Source organism: Atractosteus spatula, chromosome 21 (genome assembly GCF_055471065.1).
Source record: "Atractosteus spatula isolate fAtrSpa1 chromosome 21, fAtrSpa1.hap1, whole genome shotgun sequence".
In the NCBI taxonomy this organism is placed as follows: domain Eukaryota; kingdom Metazoa; phylum Chordata; class Actinopteri; order Semionotiformes; family Lepisosteidae; genus Atractosteus; species Atractosteus spatula.
The window spans coordinates 12,004,126-12,027,368 of record NC_142726.1 but is presented as its reverse complement, the minus strand read 5'-3'; positions in this window follow the sequence as shown (position 1 = coordinate 12,027,368).

Here is a 23,243-nt window from a genome sequence, read left to right as displayed (position 1 = left end):
AAGCTACTCCTTTAGATGTGCATATAAAGATTTGGTGAATAGTGACTGATGATTTAGGGCCTCTAAACTCTTGGAAAGAATATTCTATTTTGACATTATCACAACATCACACACTGATGTTTGAACAACAGGTTTATTGAAGAGCTGCACTGTGGTTACTTTTCTTTCTAAAGAGTTGAAGATTTTTTTTTTATCTGAAACATCCTGAAACAAATTGCTTCTTAATCATTTAAACCCTGTGTACAACACAACAGCTGCCTTTTCTTCAAAGTGTTTTCAAAAGCCCTTTTGAAAATCAAACTGCTAAAAATGATAAGATACCTGTCACTAGAGGTGATATTCCAGACTAAGTATATTTTGGGAATCTATTATTGTGATGTGTTCAGATTAAACATTAAATACATTTATATTGCAATTCATGTTTCTTCCTTCTCTTGAGTAAAGTAAATTGGAGAAAATATTGACTTTTCTGTCGTTTGCAGGGAAGGCCATAACTAATGCAGGTATAATAAAGAAGGACCATTTCTAAAAAAAAGTAACTCTTAGGAAAATCTCTTTCAAGGATGTAGAAGAATCTTAGCCTGTATTTTAAAATAACTGAAATAGAACTCTTCAAAATGTCTTACTTTTCCACAGCTACTGTATGTCTGCCTTTTTACAGATGAATTAGGTACGGTAGCTCCAAGATGTTGATTGAATCACCTCTAAAGTCAAACTCAAACTTATTTATACAACTAATATTTCATAAGAGAACTACTCTGTTGTTTTGGGTTTGCTAAAATTATGGTATAAGGTGTCAAAGTTGAATATGACTGCAAAAATGAATAAATAAAGGTATACATAAGGAAAGGAAAACTATTGGGGCTTCAACGGATGATGATGATTGCTTTGATGTTTGAGAAAGACCACCAGTAGTTATGCCTCAAAAATCAGACTTTAAGACAAGATCTAAGTGACTATGCCATCAATTTTTACAATGTAAATGTGAGTGATGACTGCAAAAAAAGATGTACCCAATATACCCCTGTACACGTTTTATTGACTTGCTTCATTAATATTCTAGTTTCACAACATGCTGTAAAAAAACAAAACAAAAAACAATTAGAAGACTACAAGTAGTTTGGAAGGCTTCCAAACATGTCCCTGCCCAGTTACAATACTTTAACAGTGTGAACTTCAACTGCAGTTAGCTGTATGGGGCACATTTCACAAGCAGGTGAGGATCCATTGGGGGTGTAAAAAAGAGTCAACAAGTAAAGTATGTCACAGATTAGTTTGCTAATCACTATAGCTAAGTTACTTCTGACCTCTAGTACATGGAAGAATTTGTGCTCTACTGGTCTTCCACAAATGCATCAAAGCAACAGTGCTGTTAAAAACATTTTGGAAATTCAAAAAAAAAGTCAGAGAAAACCTACACCTTCTTTTGGTGTACTAACTACAGTATACTATGTCCGCAATTCTAGCTAATCTGTATGGAGTTATTCCATCCCACCAACTATCAGACATTCAGAAAAATAACCTGGTTTGTAACATCTCTACTTCTAAATTCAATATTCTTATCCAAATGCTTCTACTTTCCTTCATAATTGTCATATTCGTCAGACTGTCATATAACTGTCAAGACCCTCTTTACATTTTTCTGTTGTGTCAAAATCCCCAATTTTAAGCGGAAACCGCTTAGTCTCATATAGAATAACCTGCACTACAGTCTGCAAAGTCTGTCTCTTGTATACACCCAACACAGGATTTCATAAACAACCACTATGTTAAACAAAATCATGAAGTGCATGAATTGCCACTAATTATCCCATGACCCATGGTATATACTGTATATTGTACTTCCATGTACGGTATGAGGTATTTGTACTGAAAACACAAAATGGAGCAAGTTACAGGAGTGAAGACTTTGCCATATCCCAGGGTCATAACAAACTAGGTCTGAAGCAGATTTTAGTGTGTTGTCACGTGTCATGTTTCAAGTAAAGTATTGTAACTATTCTTATAACAATGGTATTTTGAGGTTTAAGTCCAATATGGCAGAAAGGCAGCCATAACAATTTAATTAGGGGCTCCATTTTGACAAATATTAATTGTATTGTCATTAGAATGACACCTACCATGTATGGAGTTAATTGGCCAAACAGTTCAGCAGTTTGTGGTAGAGTATGCATTGACAAATGTAGAAAATGTCATTTAGGCAGTCATCCAGGGTCACACAGTAACCCTATTACACTGCATTGTAATTGCATTATCACTAGAGTGATAGCTACAAAGTTTGGAGTTAATTGGCCAAAGAATCCTTCAACAGAAGCACTGTGTAAAAGAGGACACATCTCACCAAGCAGTTGATGACTTGCTGTGGATGGGAATTTTATCACAGAAACTTGTGAGGTGGAATCTGAAGAAGCTGTAGCAGTTTGAAGAATCTGTTAAAAGTTGGGAAAAAAATTGAAAAGCTGCAAAAACTGAAGGTTTCGATTCAGTCGGTTGTAGTTATACAATGGTTTAATTTACTGGAACAATGAGCATTTTTGATCATACAAGTTAGGCCTCCATGTTAGTTGATGCAGGACCCCAGATTTTACCAGAAATGTGGTTGCTTATTTGTCCCAGCATACATGACTAATATTAATTTGCAAAGCGTCCCAGTCTTCAATACAAGCAGTTTCACAATTTGGAAGAAAAAAAGGACTTTGAAGGCTCTCAGTTTCAAATCTGCAAAAAAAAAATAAACTGAAGGTTGACAGTAATACATTTTGGTTTATGTAAATATGCTCCTACATTTTTTATTGTCAAGTGTCTTTATTCTTAGAAGTTCAAGCCATTTTTCTGTTCAGATCTTATGACAAGTAAAAGAACCTTTGCACCTTTGTACATTTTTATCAACATATATCGTCCTTGCGGGATGGTGCCAAAGCCCTTTTATACACTATCCCATCTGTTGGCCCCATTGGAATAGCACAGTAGACCTCAGACTGTCACTCCGATTTGAGCACCTCAGAGAGCGAAGAGATGAAAGCAAAATGACGGAACAAAAAACAGTCCCAGGACAATACTGAAGCAACAAGGGTAGTTATCCACTGTGTTGATATTGTGGCACATTGCTGGAGAAGTGACCTTAAATGGAGCAAATGCATGCATAACAATTTGGCTAGTTATCCACATCTTTTCCCAAAAGACCTGAAAAACCAGGAGAAGAGAAGCTCGGTATGAAAAGCATTACAAATCACATTAAAAATGGTTGAGTGTACCTCCTTGCAGGAGCTGAAATATAGATATTTATGTCATTTTTAGAAGAGGCTGAATTGCAGTGTACACACACACACATATATATACAGTACAGTATGTGTGTGTAGTTTTTAAAAAAATCTTCCTATCACCAAGCATTTATGTGCTTGATGTATAAACATAACATAATGTAAAAATAGTGTATGAATATAATGTATTTCTGTTTAAGCATTCAGCTGTTTTATTAATATTTGCAGTAATATGTAACTTTTAGTGAAAGTAAATGGTATGTTACTTGGATGTTAATGGTTCAATACTGTAGATACAGGAAAAGAAAACACAGATGCAAAGAACACCTACTCATCGTAGCAAAATATACTTAATTCTGTTCATAACAACAAAAAGGGTGAGTAATATTACTAACAGAGTACATTTTCAAAATTTGCTAAAGCTTAATTTATGTAAATTGGCACATACTTACAAATGAACCTAACCTTGATGGATTCCTAGGAGATAAGACCATTAATCTTTTAGGAAAGGAAAGCACTTTTTTAAACTACTTCCCTGCAATAAAGGCCCAACCTTACCTATTGCCAGGAGATCAATAGATGTGGACGATGTACTGTATCAGCTCATCCGACAAATCCAATTCAATTATCTGCAACAGAGGGAGAAAAATAGATCTATTGAGAGTTTTAAAACTATGGTACCTGTAGGTTTCACTTTACAGTATACTGTATCCAACAAAGAGGCTTTTCCTTTCATTGTTTTCATGAGTTACATACATGAAATTTATATAAGAAAGCACAACAGGGAATTCATTTCATAAGGAGATAAGCTCTAGTCAGGCAAAGAATCACATTTGCCAGAAAAAGACACTATGCATGGAAATCACCTGCAGCATACTGTACCATATCTGTAACTTTATGAAACATATATTAGTACATTCGTTATATCGAGTACATACAAATTGTACTGTATATAAGCACATAAAGTGAACACTGCATATGGTGTCATAATACTGTATATGTGTTTTTAGTCAGTTAAAAAAATGTTATAATAAAGTGTTCTGAAACAAAAAATAAACAGATATCTGAAATGATGCTGGATTTACCTTTATCTGGCAAGCAGGGTATTATACTTTACTTAAGGGAATTGTTGTATTAATCTCATTATCCTTATTGTGATTGTCCCATTATCATGTAACTATTACTGTAATTGTCCTAGTACTGTAATGTAGTCTGCCTGTTATTCTCAAGCAAGTCTGTATGGTAATGTGGGAATGGGAGTGCTAAGAGTAAGCCTTCCTCTGGGGGCATCTCGTTACTAAATCCAGTGACTTCTGAGCTGACGAGCTTTGCAGGGAGTGAGAAAAAAAATGCATAGAAGAAGGTGATGTAGATATTTAATCCCAGCAGTACCTGAGGGTATTTAGTTGGCTCATGTCCATTTAATTAACCAATGTTTTATTGACTTGAAGACATTCAAATTGAAACCAATGAAAACATAAGAACAGCTTTAATTGGCCAACACGTTGAGGTTGGTAGTTGCCCTGGGAACATTAGACTTAAAGCACGCTGGGAAGAGCCTGAAGATATTCTGTCATCATTGTAAAATGCATTATAAACAAGAATCTGTCCTTAACCCACAAAATTGGTCGTTGTGATTTGGAAACAATTACCTGTGTGTATTTCAGAACACCCACGGTGCATAAAGACACCATAATGAAAGTAAACAAAGTACAATTCTGTTTTACTCTTGACCCTGTCATTATCACACAATTTCCCCAGAGCCGCATACACTTACAGTAAATAAATAATGAAACGGGTGAACATTAATAAAATGTTATGTATGTATGCATTTTGGAGAAACACATAATTGTAATATCTACACATTTGCATTGTAAATTAAATGTCCCCTGTGAAATCTGCTGTCTGTCCAGTTACATACAAGTGTTCTATATGCTTTATATTTCGTTTTTTTTTTGTATATTTGCAATGCAATGAGGGGCAAAGAGTACTTTAGATATACATGGAAAACAGATATTTAGTCAGAAACCAAGAATTTGTGTAACATTTTGGTCTTTTATTTTCAGAAACAACATAGCACTGACAGCACTGTTAAGCAATCTATGAGCTTTGGAGTGCTACACTTCTATCACCACTAATTCAATTAAAAAAAAATCAGTTTTGACATTTTAAAATGGTTGCTAGACAATGTTTGGAAGCAGAACTAGGTATTATAAAATAGCAGTCTTGACATCTGCTGCAGCTTGCAATTGTATATGTTGTCCTGGTTTTTCACATTAAATTTTGCCTGAACTCAGCCAAGACCTCTAGAGTGTGTAACTAAAATGACAAAGGAGTTGTAATTGATAAAGTGTTTTCTAAACAGACAGGGATCAATGATTTGACTTAAATCAGCAAAAGAAGTTCTATTACTAAGAATAATTCTTCTATTATGTTTAGTGTCATGGAAACAATTATTACAATTAAACTACGATATCCCCTGTTTGGAAATAAAATCCAAGGAAAAAGTTAACCAACTTGATTGAGCTTCTTGAACAACCAATAACAATAAAGGCTTTTAATAAATTTCCTCACATACTGTAGATTTCTCAAATTGAAGACAAAAAAACCTGAAATACTGTATGTTGATTGCATAAGTATCCAGAGCTGTAAACTCAATATTTAGTGGAAGCACCTTTGGCAGCAATTTCAGCCTCCAGTCTTTTTCTCAACCAAATCTCAACCAACTTTGCACACCAGCTTGGTGTAATGTTTGTTCATTCATCTTGGCATATTTGCTCAAGCTTTCTCAAGTTGTTTAGGGGTTCCTAATTTCAGGGTAATCTTGGCATTGTGCTTTGGATCATTGTGGTGCTAAAAGGTTAATTTTTGTCTGAATCTTACGTCTGAAGTAGGTTTTCTTCTAAGATTTGCAAGTACTGTATATTGCTTCATCTATGTTCTCATCAGTCATGACAAGATTCCCAGTTTCTGATGACTATAACATACAGTAATGCTCCCTCAACCATGTTTGAATGTAGGGATGGTGCTGATTGAGTGATGCATTTGGTTGGGTTTGCATCAGTGGTACAGTACTGTAACACCTAGCACTTAAACTAAAAATGTTCCAAATTTATCTTGTCACTTACTGTACAGTAGGTGCTTTGTCTAAATCTTTTGTGGGATTTGATTTCACTTACATAAATCAAAAAGGGAATTGATCACATAGAAATAGTGTTATACTGTAACTGTCTTCCTCAAGAAAGAGATGTAATATACTGTACAGAACCTTGAAATGTTGGGTTGAGATACTCATAAGTCAATTCAAGTACAATTTTAAATATATGTTCTTACATTGTACTGTATCTGTAAAGCAAAGGCAATTTATTTGGAACATATTTTTTTTTTTGCAAATGATGTATCCATGCCCACATGTTCCTGAATCTTGTCTACACAAGATTTTTTTAAGAAAAATGTTCTGTGTATTTTGTTTCACACTATTTTTTATCTAAATCTATAGTGCATTGTATGGACATCATTGAACAAGGTTATACAGAAATTCCCTTTTGCTTTAAAAATAACAGTCCATTATGTGTTGGGAATAGAATATTCTCAACATCCAATACATTCCCTGCATTGAAACTGGCATGTTCTATTAGAGATCAACCATGCTGTTGATCAACTTATGGCCATGCTGTTCTTTTACTTATCCCAGCCTGGCATTGAAACCTGGACAGATGTCATCCTACTTTTTCACCAAAAACAAAATAAACTATCTTAACCCCATCCATCCATAGCAAACATACAGAAGGAATTGCAAAGACAAACTATGATCAAATTGTCCTATAAAGATGTTCAAATCATATGGAAAAATGATTGTTGTACAGAACTGTTGTACATTATCTCAAATGGCTTATACATATGAATCAATTCAGTCTCTTCAGCAGAGGATTATTTGTAATAGATTGCCAACAATTCTGCACACACCATGGTGGTTGTAATCATATTCACATGGGTCCTGTAGACTGAGCAATTAAAAAGACTCTCCAACACAAGTTTAATTAAATGCAAAATCTATTTATTCCAGAGCTGATTGAACTGCAGTATAAAAATGTTTTTAACAACCTAAATCTTGTGTACAACACAATAATTTGCCTTTATGTATCTGCCTATGTAACTGCATATTTGGTTAGCACTGGTAATAAGATGATCATATTTATAATATGTATAATTTATAGCCAAGTGGATGCAAGGAGCACATCCTACGAGATGATATCAGAGCCATAAATATTTTTTTACAGTGTGTTTGTTCGATAACAGTAGCCATACGTAAGTGAGTGTCTGCCTGACATTAAGAGCAAAGGCACTCTTCATAGAGTACTGCAGCACATAAGGCCAGAGTAGTATTATATACAGTATAATCAATGCCCTTTCATTTCTCCATGTTGATATCGCATAGCCACCATTATGCTCTTTTCTTTTTTTTGTCTGCGATGAAGAGAAAAGACCGGCATTGCAGACAATTTGTGCTTTTTACTTTTCCATTATTATTTTAATCCTCGGGCTTTCCAAATGCAGTAAAGGTAGCATGATTAGGCTTTCAATCTTTTGTGAAAGGTGATGTTTTGCACTGTTATAGTATCTTATTTTAGAACCTCCAGGCTTAGATTAGAATGAGCCCATAAATGCTCTTTATGAGAAAGCTTGCATACTGACCACCTTGCACCAGAAACAGCTGCAGCTGTTACTAAGACACCTTTCAGTCTACGTATAGTAGATACACACCAAAAAACTTTATACAGTCTGTAATAAGAACATGCTTATAGATGGAGAAGAATTAGCGTAAATTCCTATCTTAAAATGTACAATATTAAATGAGAAAATTAAAAATGTATTTAAAATTGACACATTGAACTAAAACCAAAGCTGTTTACTTCCCAAATGCAACAACATTTTTACATACTTTTGCTAAACAGTGACATTGTTATGACTTCCTAAACCTATTAAAGGAATTTTGGTGTTTTTCTACCACTTCCCTGTGATGAATATCCAGGTGTAGTCTCCTTAGTATCATTCCTTTCGCCATTCAAATGCTATGATATGCTGCATCCTCTTCCAGCTGAGAATTGTGCACAATAACCCTGCCTGAGTTTGGTGCAACAAAAACATTAGGTCAGCCTTCTGGAAGCACAAGGATTCACCATCTGTTAATAATAGTAAACCTAGGTTTACTAGTGCCATTGTGCCAAATGGTCAGCGAATGATGCTATCAGAACAGATTGTGTCCACTACTCTGGCCCACTTAGAGCCTACAGAAATAATATATGGAAACATGTGCATGATAATTTTGACTGTCAGTCTCATCACAGGGTATTATACCAGCCATGATATATCATCCAACTCCAGGACTTGTGCAGATTTTTCCCAGTCCCTAGTGCCTGAAATAAATGATGGGAAAGATAATGGAAACATAATGGAGATGTTTTTATCTTTGATGTGCTTTTTTTAAGTCTTCAGCTTTTCTCTCTCTCTCTCTCTTCCTCTTACCATTTCACAACACTGAGAGAGACAGAACCATCTAAATAGAAGTCAAAGTTAGCAGCCACAGAAAAATGACTCACCCTTATTAGGGCTCATTGGTTTGAAATAACTAACCTTGACCAGAGAAACAGACATACTGTACTGTGTATATCTTACAAGAAGTACCTTTATGATTTACAGTGTGTTTTTATCTTTAAGTACAAATAAAGGTAAAACAGTTATTCTTGGTTGCTAACTTTGACTTTATATGCAGAAAAAGGTGAACAAGAAATCATAGACAGTTCAGCCTCCTTCTGTGTTGTGACTGGACGAAGAATCATTTAATATTTATACCTATTGTATATTTCAATGTACAGTAGCTGTCAGGATGGACATTCTCTCTAATATCTACCAATCAGATGTCAGTTGAGGGTATGTGTTAGTAGACCATACAGTCGCATTTTTATCTTCTCGTTTTGAAATCACAATGTTTCTACCTACAGAAGTTTTTAGAGGATGTTGAACTGCAGTATACAAATAATTGAATGATAAGTTTTGCAATGCAGTAAATCTCCCGTTCAAACATATTTGGAATAGAATGTATATTTCAAGAGTTTCAATGTCCCTATCTTGAAAATCAGTTCTTGTCCCTTTTATCTGCAGGAGGCATGTGTTCCAAAACCATGACAGATATACTGTAAGAGATGTTTTCAGCAGGGTTATTGCTTAGAATGCTCTGGTATTAACTCAAATAACTAATTTGAATTAATTTGAGTATTAACTCTGTCTTACTGTATATAATTCTGCAAAGTATTTAGATAGGCAATTTTTGGTTTCTTCAATACATATTTGGTTGCTTCCTTATATGTAATGCATTAACCTAATCTTTCAGTCAAACTTGCACCTAATGATTTCTAATGGATTCTAAAGGGTTTCTTATGTATGTGCAGGGACTGATATATCTGCTAGTGTTATCTTGGTGGAGTCAGTCATAGACAAAAACAAGAATCTCAAACAAAATTCAGAAAATAACAGAGAAGTACAGAAGTTTGTGCAGATGAACTAAAATTCTAAAATTCTACAGCAAGACCCATCAATAGCGCCTGTTTTTCAAATACCACACCTAATTTCATACAAAAGAGACAATAACCTAAAAGAAAACATGGGCTGCAGAGAGATCTGTCTTTTTTGGAAGCTTTATAAAAGGTACATTTTAATTCAAATTGACCAAGATGTCCCCTGTAAATACATCAATCCCTGCACAGTGTTCGGGGACCTTAAATTATCAACATTTGTATACAGTATGTTCCTTAAAGTACCACTTTATTCATTCTGTTTCTCTAATGCATGCTGTAGTTCAGTAGTTCAGTCAGCTCCCATTAAATAAGACAAAGAGACGAAAATGTGCTGAATGATTTTTTTGGGCCTAACATGTCTGGCTAAGGGAACAGTAACTGTAAGGAAGAAGCTGTCTGAAGCTTTCTCACTTCTGCAATTTACCAGGGACCTGTGGAAAGCATGAAAATGAAATGGCAGGTGGGGTACAAAAGATATGTGCAAGGTGAAATTCAGGAAGCAAGATATTTATACCCCATAAAGGGTAGGTCAGAAAGATTGGGATATGACCTTCTCCCAAACTTCTCTTTAAAAACTCCTTTTGGATTTTTTAATAAGTTATGCAGTACACTTCTTTTGGAGATGGTCATGTAAAAGTTCAGTGAATGGTGACTGATGATTTAGGGATACCGATCTCTGTGTAGTGATTGATCTGTATTTGCAGGTCTTGTACTATCACATAAAACTAAAATAATTACTTTGTCATAAAGTACTTTCAGTTAGAAAACTCAGAATTGATTTCCTTACAATTTATAGTGGTCTTCGGATCTAATGTACCTCAGTCAGCTTGCGCAAATTAGTACCCACATTTTAAGGAAAAGGACGCAAATAGTTTTCTTATTCCCCCAATTAACATTAGTTTTAATTGAAGCATTAAAAGTTAAATCAACAGTTTTAATGAAAAGACATTTGTCTGATAATAGGACAAATAATAATTTCTGAATAAGAAAATTAGTATTTAATGAAGCATAAAGTGCTTAGTATTTTGCATTGCAACACAACAATAAATATGTCTTCTACTTATCACTGTGTGAAGATTAGCATGGTAGGAGCCCAGGAAGTATTGTAAGAGTGCATACTGTAGATGCAACAAACGGCAAGGGTTTTATTTAATTAAGCAAAAATTAAGCAAAAATGTCTGTATTAGTTAAATTACTCCAGTGGTGGGACAGTAATAACCTCAAATTAAATTATCTTCACTGGCACTCATGAGAATACTTTTCTTCTCCACCTTGATACCTGATGCATTTGTGAATAATTAATATGCAGTAGAATAAATTTGCCATCAGTGTGCTGATCTGAAATAATAGAAAGTTATTGGGTTTCACGACCGAAGCACTTTGCATTGTTCCTTACAGTAGCTGTCAAAGGCAATTGGAAAATTAGCTAATGATGCAGGTTATCTTCATAGCCTTACTAAAGAATTTCAACTCAGTGATAGCCCACTTCTAATGTTACACTGCAGGGCTGAATGATTTGTCATGAGGAAATGTCCATTTGATCTCACCCAGTGCTACTAACGCACAATGCAATAAATCATCATTTGTATTAAATGATGAAGCAGCACCTTATTTAGGTTCAGTTTAATCATGATAAATTGAAATGTTAGGACAGGTGAATTTTAATAGGTGCCATAATGCACTTACATTAATTACTCCATGTGTTCACAAAACCTAATTCATTCTTCCATGCAATGCAGAACAAAGAAAAAGACATGCCTTTTTAAAAGCCATTTTAGGTGCTTTTTGGTAGATGATTTTTATTATGGCAGTTATTCTTGCATTGTGACAAAATGGGAAAAAATAAAAAGAAAGGAAATACAGAATGTAAATGTGCATCTGCATATTAGATCTAATTTAATTTAAATAGTAAAGAGTTGATTCTTTAAGGAAAATGTTTTCAATTACTATATACAGTACTTAATGTTATCCTAAATAATCCCCTCATAATAAGAACACACAAATATATTGTGTTTAAATAGAAGGCCAATCAATAATTTTAATCAATCAGTTTGAGAGATCAACAACAATACATTTTTGTAAATACAAAAATAACTGATTGAGCCAGAAAGGTCTTGTTCATAAGCAAGGTACAGTTCAGAGATTTTTAGATACACATAGGAGTAATAGGATTTCCACTTAATAAAAACAATATCACACAGTAGATACTGTTTTTTCTTGGTTCTGTAACAACTGCGTAATTGTTATGTGATTGTACAGTAGGTCAGCACACAATGATACGCAGAATAGTGTGTTTTATTAAGACAAATAACAAGGTGTCAAGAAAGGAAATGTTATGTTGTCACTGGGGAGACTTTTGTGTCTCAACTAATTTTAATGTATCCATACTCACTGTATCTCATTTCTGAGGAGAAATTCTTTTGGGGACATAGCAATGTCTACATGTTTTGAAGAACTTAAATCTTTTTAAAGTGACATCCATTAAAAATGTCTAAAGGGAGATCACCTCAAAATGTCTTTAGATTTCAGTAGGCACCAGTAAAAGGAATTGGCTTTTAAATGTTAAAATACTGAGAAAGGTGTGCTCAGAATAGATGCCGCTTTGTGCTTTTATTTTTAATCTTGATCTAAGTAAGACCAAAAAAATCTTTTTGAATTCTTTGTCAGTGATGTGGTCTGGTTAGAATACTTTATGTCTGCAGTCAAAAGTAAAGATCTACAGAGACATTAATCACCCTGCCTGCTCTTTTCTCCTAGACCTCTCAAAACAAATGAGGTATAGTACACTGTGACATTTTGGGCTAAATATTATACAGAAATGATATAACAAATGTTTTATTAATTAACTAAAATAGTTACACAGTTTCCACTATATTTCCAGACTCCATCTAAAAGAAAAAAATCCTATACCCAATAAATTTAGCTTTGTTATAATTTATTGTTAATACAGGCTATATTAATAGGTTGCGGTGCAACAGCCAATGCATTTATCAGGAGGTCCTATAACAAAGGGCCAAAATGTACCTAAAATGAAGCAAAAATTGGCAAGGTGACAAAAACTGAGGACATCCAATGATCTCACATTTAAATCAGAAATTTATGTTGGTGACTATTAATTACCATTCCAAAAGCCAGCCATAAAAATTGTATACCTCATAGAATCACTGCACTTCAGATAACATCCTGCTTTAAAGTTCTCAGTAAAAAGAAAATGATTTAAATGCCAAGGAGAGTGAATTTTGAAAGTCATAATACACAAGAGAAAACAATGAAGTTGCTAAATTATTTTTTGTCATGATACATTTAATTTAAACTAGTATTGGATGTCTTATGTGGAGTTGGCGTAATGAAGTCAAAATCCTGAATAAAAACACTGAATGTGAGTTCCAGTTCAGCACCCACAGTAAATATCACAAAAGGTAAGACATTTCTACTGGCATCATTTATTGGGACAGTTTTTTTCCCTACATTAGCCACATTGTGAACTACTCATTTGATCCCTGTAAAGAACGCAGCAGTAAATTAATGAATAAATTAGAGAGGGGGAGAGAAAGCAATAGAAAAAGAGAGGGAGAGAGGGAGAGCGAAAACATTCTTCTCGTGTTGACTTGTTGAACTACATAGGGGTCTATTTGATCAATGTATGCCCTGCTGAGAAAAGCCACAGCTGGGTTTTACCAGACCGTTTTAGAGCAACAGGGAATAACAGTTGGCTGTATCCTGTAACTAATATAAGCAATGTTCTATGGGTAAAAGCAAAGATATAATAATCTTCTGCAATCCACAAGGATTCATCAGTGTCATAAAATGTTCTATGAAATTCATGTAAGCTGATCAAATAGTCCCTAGTGATGGCTTGGAAATATTCTATTTTAGCTTTCTGCGCAATATAGATACATGTATTGCATCTTTTTGGAAATATATATGTGTATACACAAACTAAATTATTCAACTCTGAATATTGTGTACTATTTTATGTTATTGGATATCCTCAGAGATTTCTCCTTTTATTTACTCCTATTTCCATTTTACACCCCCCAACAATTTCTTTTTTCTTGTAGTTGTTAACCTTCATGATATCTGTAGAGGCTTCTGTACCTCTTTTCTGATAGCAGAATTGTAGCCAGCCATATTTAAAGTCCATTAAGTCAATGTAATTTCAACAATTAAGTTGAAACAATTTAACTTCCCAATGGATAATTCCTCCAAGCATGTAGGGGGACTTTGAATTCCCGATTAATTATGATATACTTGTCAAGTGCCAGCTTACCCTAGACGGTAGTTCACTTTTCAATAAATGCAAAAACAGAATATGTTGATTACATTTCTATAAGATTTAAAATTTTCTAATTCATTATTTAAAGAAATTAGAAGCATTTAAACTGACATTTTGGACTGAATTATTTTTAAAGTAAATAAAATGGCTCATAATGAGAGAATAAAACTTTGACAAGAAATGGCAGAAGTGATATATTGGATATATTGGATGTACACTATTCTGTGTATTCTTTGTATATAGATTCTGTGATCTTGTGGAAAAGACTAATGCAAATTTAATCAGCTACAACTATAGAAAATGGGTAAACACAATTATTCATTTAGAAACCTAGAACTAAGAAGATGCACTGGCAGACGGGTGCAAGGGGTTGAGCAGACACAATCCCAGTCACACTGTTACAGGCAATTTAGGATTTTGCAGGCAAAGCAAATTAATTATGTTAATTCGAAAGGATGTACTTTGCTTTTGCTCTAATCCCAGACCTGCAAGGCATAGCAATAGGTCAAAAAAAAGAATCAATGATTTTGATCGTGATGCAAGCTCTGGCCACTTCTGCATGAATGAATTTCTGATAGGAGGAACAACTGTTATATCAGAATCCATGAGGCAGAGCAAAGTAATAGATTAGTCACTGCAGCTTCAATTAATGGTTTTAGCTCCCAGTGGCATATTGATGTCCATCAACTTTAGGTTCCCTGTCAAAAGCAGCCAGACAGCAATGGCGTCAGTTGCACGTAATTTACAGAGCTTGTAAAATCTTGGAAGGTGAAATTGACAGAAACATCAGATTTTACCTCAGGATAACACATAAATTATTTCCAGCTTTCTCTGAAAAGAAGGGCAGAATAATTTAATAATGCTGGGGGAGTGGAGTAGCCCCTGATATTCAGGACATTAACAATCTTTAGAACAGTAAAATGACAACAGACATGTAGCTTTATTGTAAAGTTAATAAATGATACAGGACAAAGTTTCTTTTTAATTGTGGTTACTGCAGCTCTAAAACCACCTTTAGTGATGCATAGCACTGACCTTCATGACATTTTGCGATAATGGGTTTGTGTATGTACTTGTATGGGTTTGAACATTTTGTTTTAAATGAAACATTTTCATTGTACAACACTGTAGCATTAAAATTGCCTTGCGACGGACTAGGGTCCCATCCCAGAAGGCTGCCTTCTGCCTGTTGGCTGTTGGGATAGGCTTCAGCTCCCCCAAGACCCTGAATAGGAAGGTTAGAAAATGGATGGATGAATTTACTGTAACATAAAACTAAGTACAGTAGAATTAAGGTCAATGGTATTGTATCTGATTAAATTCTTATATTACTATTTAAAGAATAGAATATATAGAATATATTGAATATATTGACCTTATTGACTACTCTGACTTAATAAATATAATAATAATAATAATAATAATAATAATAATAATAATAATTGCTTACGCTTACTGTATATAGCGGTTTTCTGGACACTCAACTCAAAGCACTTTACAGGTAATGGGGACCCCTCCACCACCAATAATGTGCAGCATCGACCTGGATGATGCAACGGCAACCATAGTGTGTCAGAATGCTCAACACACTAGCTATTATAGGATTTCTGATTTGTTTAAAACCATATTTGTGTTAATATTTCAAAATCGAAGCATTCTTAAGTGACTCTTTGCACTTCCGCATAAACCAGAATTATTGTTCAAAGGTCTGAGTCCTTCTGACAATTCTAGTCATGTTTTTTCTTCTCTCTGCAGTTTATAAAATGCTTGTTTATTTGAAATATAATATAATCTTTAGATGCATTTCTTTTCCTGTTTGTGTAACATCGACAGCATAAGCCAAATGCACAGTAACTGTAGCAATACTTCAAAGAAGCAGCTCTAAACTTTCTCTTCTGAAACAATTCTATGTCTACACTGTTAACATAGTGTAAGGAAGGCTTAAAACATTTTACTTTTTATGTTTTTGTGTCGCCTATAATTGGTTTTTCTATTTTCAGTCTTTGGGAGCGAATGTAAATATGTGGTGATACCTTTTTCCTCTAGGTCCCTCATGGGAATGAGATGCAAATCTCAATGTGTTTCTTATTCTGCTAAAACAAAATAATTTAATAGACCTGAATTATCATATATATGCTATTTATGAACGTGTCAGTAAAACTCAGTGCATTTAGGACACAAGCAACATGTTCTATTTTCAATATGGTTGGCAGAATTTACATATTCATGTCAAATTTATAAAATATAATAAGCTAATCATATGAAAGAAGGTATTCTTATAAATATTAATGCATGGCCTTAGGTAAAGTTACTTTTTTACTGAAGCAATCATTAAGTCACTGTTATAATGTAGAGTTTTGAAGCAAGAACTTCTAACATTTTTCTTGGTGCCCTATTTATACAGACAAAATGTGTCAAAGTAAGCTGGTGACATAGTCTTTAAAAAAAATCAAAGAGCTCTGGGGCCTATAATTTTCAGGTCATGAACAAATCTTGTTAATGTATTTAACAACAACAAATGAACCAAACAAATGAGTATATTCTCATTCGCTGATAATTCTGTTGGAAATTTTACAACCTGGATATTTTTATAGGACTTTATGGCCAAAAGTACCACCAACCAATTTTAAAGTTATGTATTGTACATATGGGTACTTGTTCAGTGAGTCATTCTCAAGTACATCTGTGTAAATAACAACTACAACTGTAAGTGTCCATCAACTATTCCATGTGTATTCATTCCTGTATTTTTCAGAATCAAAGTTACATTAGCATTGTCCTCATTAATTTGGGCTTTTTCAAAGCTATTTGTGTTGTGGATCTATTATGACATACAGTATTCAAGCCATTTGTCTTGCTATTTTATGGGATTCTGGATTATTACGATAGCTGCAGGCAACCATGTTACAGATGAACACTTCTTGTTTCTCTTGTAATCTTTAAGTAATCTTTGTGCGTGCAGTTTTATTTCTTTTTGAATATAGTTTAAAATGTGCCAACATTATTGGTTAAATAAATAAAGACCTGCTACAACTTTACTGGAATAATACACTGTGTAAGTTAAGTTCCTGATGCACTAAAGCTTTTGTGTGAATCATAATGTATTCTGTGTCTGTGCCTTTCTAATTAAAGTTCTAGCACTAGTGAATGCAGAGCTTGCAATCGGTTGATAAGTGCTATTCTAATTAATGAAAACAATGTAAAATAAAGCTTCTTTCTGTGTGTTTCTTTCAACTTGCATTCTAGTAATAATCAATAAGAAATCTTTAGAACTTTTCACTCTTACAGACAGGGGTTTGATGGGCTGTCTGGAGTTAAATCATAATAATAATAATACATTTAAAACATTTTTGCTCCTGTTATTATTAAATTAATTTTAATAACTGAAATGTGCAAATACATCAGTAGACAAAACAAGTAAGAAAATGTGCAGTGCATATTTTGATTATTTAAGTATTCTTTTGGAATTTAATTTGAGTGTAAAAATGTGAAAACCTTTATTTATAACCTATCCGGGAGACAAATCATAGGAGACAGACAGTAAAAAGTCTCGTAGTTTATCTCAATAGTCCGTATCATTATGTGTCTGGTCATCATGAAAGGGTTTCCATGGAATATGATTATTTTAATGTGCTCTAAAACAAGTAAGTAGAACTTAATTACAACAACCCATCGAGTTGGCATTTTTAATGTGTTTTTTCTGTTCATGTTGTCCCCACTTATTTTCCAACAGTAGTTGATATCCATGTGGGTGGACTGAAGGGATAGATTAGGAATTTGTTTACTGCCATCAGACAAAGGTAATAAGGCCTTCAGGGACTAGTTTAATTAGCAGACAGAAGACCCAGCTACCAGCAAGTAGACCAAAGCATATTTGATCATTTGCAAAGACTTTGGTCAACTTGTTATTTGCCTTTCTTTGTATATGTTAGAAAAGAAGTTTACCTTGGTATTTACTGTTACATGTTACATGTACAATACATGCAGTATGAACTTATGGTACAAGTATATCAGTATATTGTAATATACAAGAAAGGCTGTGCAAGCATGAAACACTGCATGTAGGTTGGTATAACACATACCATGCAAGCTGTTGTACCTGTTCTACCTAGATACTGGCAGGAAGCACTTAGAACAGTCACATGCAACTTTAGTTCACGTGAGCACTGTTACAGAAATGAAAAAAGTAAAAAACTAATGTCATTTGCATTGCTGAACAGCCCTCCTGTTTTGTGTTTTTCTACCTCATCAAAAATGCTTGTTTTGATAAAATCCATGTGTTTAAGACATCAGCTTAGGAAAAATAATGAGACTTTCTCATTTTTCTACTAGTCCCCACATACAGTATCTTATTGAATTATAGTTGTGCAGCCCACATGACTTAAACACCAAAGGGCTTTTTTCCTGCACATATACTTAAGCTGTGGCAATGAGTGCCTGGGAAGGGTGCTTTGATTCTGGAGGAGATTTTCTGTGTTTGGAGTCTGATTTTCAACACATTTAAGGTGATGTCAGAGGATACACTTCCCATTCATTTCCCAGACATTTCAATTAGGGCACAGCACCATTTCAGCAATGGTAGCTGTTTCCTGACAAGAAGAACAGCTGTTTTTTTTTCTTTCCTTTAAAAATGGGCATAGCACTACATTTATGTTAATGACTATGGCCTATTAGTTTTTATTAAGTATGAAACCCTTATTTCAACTGTCTACCAGGTGTAAAGCATATATTATTTAATCCTTAAATTTTGAGCAGTTTTATTGTTTTGGGAGTTCATGTATTCTATATTGCTTGGAATGTGTCATATATTATAGTATTCTGTTATTTTACTGTGAAATGCATTAGGAATGTATTACACAAATTACATGTAAAATATATAAGTATTTTTATCTCATTTCCCATACATATGTATATGGATTTTATGTACATTTTCTGTTTTTTTATAATATTTAAATACATTATGTGACCTCCAGAGAAGAGGTTTGGATTTTGTCAAGCCCATCACTGAGATTCTCTTCCTGTAATGCAGTAGAAAATGAAGGCCGTTTATCTTTTTTCCAGCACCCATTATTTTTCATTTTAGCTCATGGGGGAGATAATAAGGCACGTTAAATTTCTGTCAGCTGATAAAATACTACCCGCTGGCTGACACCTCTTGTAGATATTGTTTTATATAGCAAACCAGTAATGGCACAGGACCATTCAAAGCTTCCTGCTTTTTCAGCCAGAAGCTCACACATACAAATGAATTAAGAAATATTATCAAATACCCTTTGATTTTTTTTTCTAGCTTTCCAGTCTTCACAGACAGAGTCCTCTGCAATAATGAGGCCACTGACAGTATGGGATTGGGCACTTTCTGTAAGGAAAGGAGGCAAATATTTTTAAATGACACCCAGAAAATTGGCAGTTGAATTTCTAGTGCAAGATTAACAGTTGTATTGTAGATATGAGACATAATGTTTATTTTTTAAAACTAAATGGGTGTTTGAGGTTAATGTACCAAATTCATGACAGATGGAAATAAATCTAAATCTCCTCTTCTCCTAAGTGGATGTGTCAAACGTATCTGCATGGTGGAGGCTGTCCATTGAATAGGTAGTACCAGTCTAACATACATCTGCTAGCAGTTACTGTTTTGTGGAATATACAGTTGATAGACGAGTCAAAGTTTAAACCCTTTCAGTCTGAGTATTTAAGGAATCTCATCTGGTGGCAGAGCGCTCCATTTTACCTTGAATAGTTATTAAGCATGATTTTCCAGACATGGCATATACTACAATTTTTCACTTTGTACTACAGTACACAATTCCAAGGAAAATGTTTTTTAAACCACCGTAGACCCATGAAATTCGAGTAATTGCACCACAGTAAACTTTCAGCTTATCAGGAATCCTTTGGTGCCTTTTAGATTTTTACTGAATCATGGTTCATGCAAGGTTAGTAATCGGCTTTACAAAACAAGAGAATGCAGATTGAACAATATTTGGTGCATAAACATTGCCCTTGAATGAAAGAAAAATAAAACAAAGTCGCAATAGAAGTGATAAGATTTTAAGCCAGTGAATAAGCTTGTAAACAGTGAGACCCTTTAAATGTCAGACATTAATCAGCACACTCTTGGGAGTTCAAGAACATCATGCTATTCTCTGTCTCTAACTCATCAAAACCCATAAACTATCCTTTTCACTTAAGGTACAAGTTTAAAACTTGTTAGATGAAAGTGAAAGAAGTGAATATTAATCACTATGACCTAACATACTGTATAAAACAAATATGAAAAAAAAGATCCCTATCCTCTCATTTTACTCTGTCTTGGTTTACCATGCCTTTAAATAAAGGACATAATGTACAAATGTAGCAAATAAGAGGGCCTCTCTCTCTGCATCTTCTGAAAGCAGTCAGCTACAACCAAACAAATTGGCAAAACAACGTGCTTCATGGTTCTTTTTGGGTATTTATATTACTGAATGAACCTACTAATTGTAGATTATATGAGAGCAGCAGGGCACTCATGCAGAAAATAAAGAATTCTCTTCTTTGGAATTGCTATTTGAATGTTTTAAAGCATTATTAATTGTGAATCTATTTTGCAAAAAAAAGGTTAGCTAAATACAGTACGTAATTCAACAGCAAGCAAAAGGAAATTATATAGAATACGTCTTTTTTTAAGGAAAGGGATTTGTTTCAGTTTTATTCATGCTAAAAAATAACATATAGCCAGGGATTTTGTATTGTGTGACGAGGAAGCTGTAAGTGGCTTTTTCTCCTTCCTACCATTACAGTAATGTTTAAGTCACTGTTATTTTTGATAAAACATTTTTTCTTGAAAGCTTTGATCCAGGCATAAGAGTCACAATATTACCTCGGTTTTGCTTATTATGCTAAAAATAGATTTAACTTTATTTATTGTTTATTAATAGAGTAACATGCCAGTGTACAGCACGGCCCTGTTACAATGTAAGAATGTGAGTTTCTAAAGCCAATTCATTATTTTAATAAAAAAAAGAAACAAAAAAATTAAGCTCAAGAGTACCTTATACTTTTCAACATGTGAATATACTGTATTGTAACTACAGTCAATAAAGAATACAATAAACTTTCAGACTAAAGTGTAATTAAATGGTGTTCGTTTACTTTCATTCTGTAATTTTTTAAAACAACAGAAACTGTTACTGTCTATAAACAAGAAATGAAATAATGAACATGCATCGTTTTTAATCGAATTCTGAAAGAAGGATTTTTCTCAAACAATTATGTGAACAGACACTAGTCATTTGCTTTTAAATGTGCTGGTATGAATAAAACACCATTTATTTTTATTCCACAACACTAAGAACTGTCCTAACAGCTAGTATCAGTTACATGGGAAGAGCAGGAAAATGTCTTTCACAGTTTCCGTTTGGCTTTGCAGTCTATTACACAATGAATTTACATTTTAGAATTGCACCCACACAACTTATGTTAAGCTACCACAATAATTACAGTACATGTTAGTATTATGTGTGCTTTGAGAAGAAAATTCCTTTTCATTGGCCAAAGAACTAGATTTTTTTCATTTTAAGAAAAATATAACTGAAGCTTTTGCAAGGAATATACACTAAACTCCAAATGGTTTCAACAATATTTCTTAAGTGGGGAATGTGTATATCACCAATATTCCTTCGTGTGTGTTCTCTGAGCTATTCAGTTTTACATTGACTAGACATTGCCATATTTACTTTTAAAATACATTTTTCAGATCAACAAATAAAAAAATATATACTCTCCTCCAGCAGGTGTATACAGTATGTACAGAAGGTTAAAATACTATATAATGCATATAATTGCATATCATGAGATGTAAATCTCATCATTCATGTTTGTATCAGTGTAAATCTTAATTCTCTTGAACAAAAAATATTAATAAAATTATTATTTATTAGTGTTAAAAAACAATAATTAAGCTGCAACATATAAATATTAAACACAACTCAAGCCTTCAGTGAAAAGGGAAAAACTTGACATTTCTAATAAGAAAATCTAATAAAAAGTAGGATAGAATACTACTGTTTTCTTCTCAGAAATAAATCATTTAAAAATTGTGAATCTGTCACCCTGAGGTAAAACAATATGCTGTCAACAGACGTCTCCTGAAATTTTCTTGCACTGAAGATGGGACCCATGGAGGTCTGTGTAAAAATGGTTTATTGTAATTTTGCAATGCATTATGTACAACTGAATCATGTTTACAGTTTTTCACAATGCATCACATACCCTGTATGCAGATCCTCCTATGAAACTTCCTCCACTGGTGTTAAACAACCTAATTAATACTTAAGGGACATGAGCAGAGTGGACAAGGCTGTCTCACTAATGGTTTTATATTCATTTTATTGGGAACGGGTTTCATCTGTTTTCCTGAATAAAATCAAATGCATGAGAAACATTTTCAATACAAATAGGAATTTCAGTAAGAATGCATGTATATATAAATAATACGCATACTGTATACAGATCACTAAATTAACTATCAGGAAAATAACTAAATCTCTTTGGTAGCAGGTGCACTGACATTTTATTGAACACACATGGCATAGGTTAATTCATTATGCTGATTAACGTTTGTCATCAACAGAACTGTCAATAAGGGGTCTACTGTGAAATTTACAAGCTAGTAGCGTGTTTGTCACTATTGGAAGAAATACAAGCTGTACATCGGTGATGTACTGTGTGCTTTTGGACAGATGCTGTCTTGTCAGATTCAGCCACATTCCTCACTTAGAGCCTGTTTGTGCTGACATACAATGACTGAGATTCCAACATACTAGTAGCACAATGGCATATTTTTTTGGTAAGCATGGCATGTTGGCTGCTTTTTCTATTTTTGTTTCTTTGATTTTCACCTGTTGACTGTCAATAAGTTAAATCATTTCACTTCAACCGATTCTCATACCTCAGTAGTTCATTTAGATCCGAATAAATACGAGAGAGAGTCAACATGTACAGAGCATATTTGGTGTCGCTCACCTGGCAGAGGGAATTGGCAGCCACAAAGTAAGGACAAGGATACCCAGACCTGCTTCTCCTCTCTGTATTGTGAGGATTTAGCCTGGGAGCTGCAGCAGGGGTGTAGATGGACTGGCAGGAAGG